We start from the raw sequence: 6327 nt of genomic DNA on the forward strand, positions 1-6327 counted from the left end.
TCTCAAAGGACAAAGGGTCTGACAGGTAAAAATCTAACCAGTCTGATCGCCTTGGAGGACCGCTGTGCTGGTGCCATAAAAAATAAATTATTGGCAGATCCTGCTGACAAAAATGTGTAGCCAGTTACAAGAAAGTGGCAGTGAAGATTAATTCCGGATTATCTCATCGATTTTATTATTGGAATGTTCCTGAGGGCAAAAGGGGTTCACATACAATTAACACTTGTCATAAACCATTTTCGCCTAGAGTAGGTAACACTTTGGCTGGGTGATTCAAAAAAGGGTATCTCTAACCTCCAAAAATATATTGAATCGTAACAACAATAGAAACTCCACATAATCAATTTTAAACACATGAGAGAAACGGAGTCAAACACTATTGGATGTAGTTATGAAAAATAAATCTTTATTAATACCAAACATGCTATATAAAATCACATACTGAGGATGATCCTATAAATACAAAGCTAAACATAAACTGGGCGATCAGTGTCAAAATGGTGTACAACATAATGGTGCATTTCATGTCACAAATAATACAAATAATACAAATAAAAAGGGAAGTATAAGCTAAAAGTTTAGCAATTTGTGATTTACATCCACATAGGGAGAATGGCAGTCAGTGGTTTGAGTATCAAAAGCAGCACAATTGCGCTGCTGTAGATCAATGTCCAATCATACAAAAGTGTATAGACGATACTGACATGAGAAAAGACATTGTATCATTACCTCCTATTGATATAACTTACCCATATGTGCTGAGATGTTTGGTAAGCCCAGGTATAGCGCCCCGACGCGCGTTTCGTGTTTAATCGCTTTCTCAAGGGGTACTGAAAAATATGTTCAAATGTGGTGTTCTTTTAAACACAGCTGAGCGTGTCATGTGATGTCAATTTGGCCAATAGCCATCCCGGTCAACGGCATGTGCGCGAGATTAGTTGGCATATTGCGAAACTGCCACCGCAGGTCATCCGGGCACTAACTGCGCATGCGCCAACTCCGGGACGCGTCACCGAGGAGACTGAGCCTGCGCACAGTGCCTGTAATGGAAGACCTGGATGGCAGCTCCGTACACCGGATCTTCACACACAACGCATCCCAGGTAATTATTGGTAAATGGTGAAATGTTATGTTTTGGTCTAGTAACTGCTAAAAAGGTGACTTTTCCCACTGTCTCTTAGAGCCTGCCATACTACCCATATGGATAATAATGTATTAATTTGCATACGTACAATTGTCAAAACACGTAATTGTGACTTTATTACAGTGTAATATAAAACAATGAAAAATCACAGTTCTAGTGAAAAAATATATATGCAACTTAAATAAACAGTGTAGTAAATATTCCATTTAAAAAAGAGGAAACATAAAAGATGATAAAAATATAATCCTAATGGGAATACGTGGTATCCCATATTTAAATCTTAACGTAATATGTGTAAATTCAGTGATTTAAATGATCAATTCATGACGGCAAGCATAAAAAAAGGGGAAAAGCTCGCAATATTGATAAGGTAAGAAAAAATAACTAAAGAAAGTATGTGATTTTATATAGTATGTTTTGTATTAAAGATATGATATTTTTCATAACTACATCCAATAGTGTGACTCTGTTTCTCTCGTGTTTACAATTAACACGTATCGCCTATCCACAGGACAGGTGATAAATGTATGATTGCTGGGGGCTCCACCATGGAGACCTCCACGATCTCTAGAACAGGTGTCCCGACCCCGTTCCTCCTCCACTGTTCTGGGTTTTCAAACTGTTGAAACAGATCTTTGAATAGAGAAATGCTTGTGTTCAGTAGACTCACCCAGGTCAAATCAAAATAGTTTTTGGGTGGAGGATTCATTTTAGACAGTCATTTTATCATATCATAGTGTGTGAGATCAATGGTGATGCAAAAGAAAGCTAAGGTTTCCGTTTGCATTTCTGTTGTGTTCCCCCGACGGAAAGCTCAGATGGAACCCCTCAACGGAAAGCAACGCTGATGTGAACAGGCCTTAAGGTGTTTTTTTAGTTTTTAGTTTTTTTTTTCCTCAATGTGCCCTCAAACAGTTTAGTTTTTTTCTTTAGATGTTGGAAATTTTAATAGGCACTATAAACAGTGTGTCGTGTGTTTGTTCAATGGTGTTTTATTTGAAATGGTGTTAATTTTACTTGTTTTTTTTTTTTTTCTTGTTTTGGTCCCCCCTCCCCTCCCCCAGGTGTTTTCCTATATACTTATCATGGAAAAATCTCAAAAATGTGACTACAAAAAAGCCACCTGAAAAACTAAACTCCTAACGAAAACATGAAACTCATGGTGTTTTTTTACATGCGAAGAAAAAAGCCACTATAAAGTGTGTGACGGAAGCCTAAGAGTCACCCACTTGCGACCAGGGGGTCTTGGTAGAATGCCAATGGCTGGGAATAACTGTAAGAAAATTTTACTAATTTAAGAGGGCTGGGTATCCTGGGGAGAAAACAGATTTGTTGAGCAGGTACAATGGTAGTACCCACGATGTGTGAAAAGACATGGAAAACCTTATCCCATAAGCAACGGATTAGGGGAAAATGGGCACCAAATGTTCAACCTAGATCCAACCGCATTACTACAGTGCCAACACTCTTCCGAAACAAGTGGGCACATCCTATGTAAATCGGCAACGATACCGCCGCAAAATTATTTTATAGTTTTCCTCCGCTCTGCGTGCCAGGGAAGCCTGTGAGTGAACGAAAAAGCTTTGCCCCATTGCTCTGTGGAAAACTGGCAGCCCATTCTACCTCTCCCAAGCGCCTGTACACCAAGGGGCAGCCACACCAGCAGAATCTTATAAAGCTGTGATATGGTCCTGTGAAGACTAGCCTCCTGTAGTAGGCAGGTTTCCAGTAGTCCGAGATCTGCAGCGAGAACTGAAAGCGGCTGGAAAGACCATAAAAAGGATTAAAGTTGAGAATAGGCGAAGTGGGAGAGAGACCTCTCCGGGCAGGAGAGCCTTGTAGTGGAAAGGGTAGGAAGAGCGTGCGAGCTGGTAAGCGTATGTCCCAGTCTCATCCTAGCATTCTGATCCCAGTTCAAAAACAGAGTCAGGGTATGTTCACACGCTAGCTGTCATTTACGTGTGAAAAGACAGACTGTTTTCAAGAGAAAACAGCTGCCTCATTTCACACGTAAATTCTCCTCGCATTTTGCGAGCCGTCTGTGACGCTCGTAAATCTTGAGCTGTGCTTCATTGAGTTCAATGAAGAACAGCTAAAATTACGTGGCAAAGAAGTGCCCTGCACTTCTTTGACGAGGCAGTCCATTTACGTGTCGTCGTTTGACAGCTGTCAAACGACGACGCGTAAATTACAGGTGGTCTGCACAATACGTCGGCAAACCCATTCAAATGAATGGGCAGATGTTTGCCGACGTATTGCAGCCCTATTTTCAGGCGTAAAACGAGGCATAATACGCCTCGTTTACGTCTGAAAATAGGTCGTGTGAACCAAGCCTTACACCTGCTCCAGGTGAAAATGCCAAATTCTCAAACAAAGGAGTAAGCGGGCCCGGAGAGCTAGATTAGGTGATTTCAGACCACAAGGAATTCCTGAGTAAGCGGAGACCAAATTTCCCACCCTGGGCGGAGGGATTTATCTTCCCATGGTAGAGAATGAAGGGCAAAAAAAAAGAGTTCTCCAATTGCTTCTGATCAGTACCATGAAACCAGTCCACCAAGCGAGTAAGTATGGAAGCGTAGTAATATAACTGAAAGTCTGGGACTCCAGTACATCCTCATTGTTATAATAATAGGCTTCCCATTAGAACTTTATAAAAAAAAGCCTGTAGAATAAACAAAAAAGCCACCAAAAACTTAGGTTGCCAAATGCTCAGATTGAACTCGGTAAAATTGGACTAGGTTTTCAAGCTATGGTATGTGTATCCCAGGAGGGTACTAATCATGTCTAGGGGATACTCACACTGTCCTCATGCTGTGCATTTAGGATACATCCCACGTAGCGTAAAAACATTTAGCCCAAAAAAAAAACGCGGTGAGAAACTGCAATCGTAGCTAACGTAGACTTCCCTTTCCATCCACCTGGTGGCGAGAAATGTTCCTAATTTATTAGTAGGCGTAGGTCTCTTAATAGATTAGGCGCATCTTACTCCAGCGCTCTTCAGATTGAGACTCATGAAATGCCAGTCTTAATAAATTCCCCTGTATGTGTAACAGGCTTTATTTCTACAAAAGTCTGCACATATGTTTCATGTGATGCACAGAGATCATTCTGGTTTTCATGATAGTTTCCTGAATAACTGCAGAACCCGCCACAATTGTCACCTCCTAATGCATTTCCTTCTCTGAGGGTATGTTCACACGGCCAAATTTCAGACGTATACGAGGCGTATTATGCCTCGTTTTACATCTGAAAATATGGCTACAATACGTCGGCAAACATCTGCCCATTCATTTGAATGGGTTTGCCGACGTACTGTGCAGACGACCTGTTATTTACGAGTCGTCGTTTGACAGCTGTCAAACGACGACCCGTAAATTTACTGCCTCGGCAAAGAAGTGCAGGGCACTTCTTTGCCACGTAATTTGAGCCGTTCTTCATTGAAATCAATGAAGAACGGCTCAAGGTTTACGAGCGTCTCAGATGCCTCGTAAATTACGAGGAGGAGCTTTTACGTGTGAAACGAGGCAGCTGTTAACATTCTGTCTTTTCACACGTAACTGCCTCTCAGCGTGTGAACATACCCTGACATGCTTTGGGGAAGGTGCTTGGCTTTTTGTGTTGTGCCATATCATGGAAAAGTTTTAGGATAATTTCACACAAGAGCAGAAATGCTGCAGATTTTCCTGCAGATTTGTGCCGTAAAAGTCTGTAGCAGAATACAGTGCAGGGCAAGTGGATAAGATTTTAACAAATCTCGTCCACATGCTGTCAATTTTCTGCACTGAAATTGACCTGCAGTGTGGATTTTTAAATCTGCAGCATGTCCATCTGTGTCGCGGATTGGCACCGTTTTTGTTTTGTTTTTTAAACTTTTCCCATTGGCTTTATTGAGGAAGTAAAAATGTGACATTTTTCAATGAGGTTTCTTTTCAGATTTTTAGGAAGTGTCAGGATTCTGAATACACATGAAATCCAGCCTGGACGTTCATTATCAGGACACTTGATTAACGTGAATCTCTGTATGTGGCAGCACATCGCTGCTGTGTAAATAAATGGAGATGAGTGTATGATGCTGACTGGTCACTGATTGGTCAGCGTCATACACGTAAACACGCCCAGTTAAAAACACAATACACGCCCAGTTGGACATAACGGAAAAAAAACGCCCAATTGTCCATTTCAAAGCTCATTTGCATATATATATAAAATGCTCATAACTTGGCCAAAAATGAACGTTTTTAAAAAAACAAAACGTTACTGTTATCTGCATTGCAGCGCCGATCACATGCAATAGGAGATAGGGATTTGAGAATCTGGTGACAGAGCCTCTTTAAGTAGTGGTACCAGCGTTGGTATAATGCAGTGAGGGGGACAATGTTTTAGAGAATCGCTCTCGCTTATCCAGTAAAGTAGCCGTTTTTTTAATTGACCGTATACCAAAAACGTGTCGCTTCACTTCAGAAAAGGCAAGTTTTGGACATAGTTTACTTTGCATCCAGAAACAAAAAGTAGGAAATGAGCCTGCCGGAGCCCCTTGGTATCTCCTTTTGCTTAAAAGAGGCTGAAATGATATGCTTTCAGACGCCACATTTTAGAATACGTTTTATGGTGACAACACCTGTGGCCTTTCGCAATTAAACTAAACCAAACGTACCATGCAGTTCTATGGTGATCTAAGTTTGGTTCAATTGAACCATGCGCGTTTCGAGTGTTGTGGCTGTTATACAGATGTTAAAATGTGGCAGCATTATGGCCGTCTGAAAGCGATGAAATCTGTTTGTAGACCTGGAATCAGAACTTTTTCCACTTTGCGGCATGACCCACATGAAATTTCCTGTGTCCGTGCATTCTCCAAAACAAGTGTGGGGTAATCCAATACAGCTTGGGTAATGCAAGATACCATCCAACTAGAAGGTTGTAGGTGGTTTTGAAAATAAGGCCTCATTCTCACGAGCGTATTAGATTTACGCACGTGAAATCACGTGTGAATCTGGTCGTGTGTGTTGCGTTGTGCATCAGTGTGCTTTGCGAGTGGCATGCGTTGTTCACGCACTCGCAAAGCACATCTTTTTTTATTTTCAATCGAATTGATGCGCAAATCACGCACCGCACACGGATGTGCATCCGTGTACGAATGCGTGGTTTTCACGCACTCATAGACTTCAATGGGCGTGGAGGTGCGT

This window comes from Rhinoderma darwinii, chromosome 13, assembly GCF_050947455.1.
Source record: "Rhinoderma darwinii isolate aRhiDar2 chromosome 13, aRhiDar2.hap1, whole genome shotgun sequence".
Classification (NCBI taxonomy): domain Eukaryota; kingdom Metazoa; phylum Chordata; class Amphibia; order Anura; family Rhinodermatidae; genus Rhinoderma; species Rhinoderma darwinii.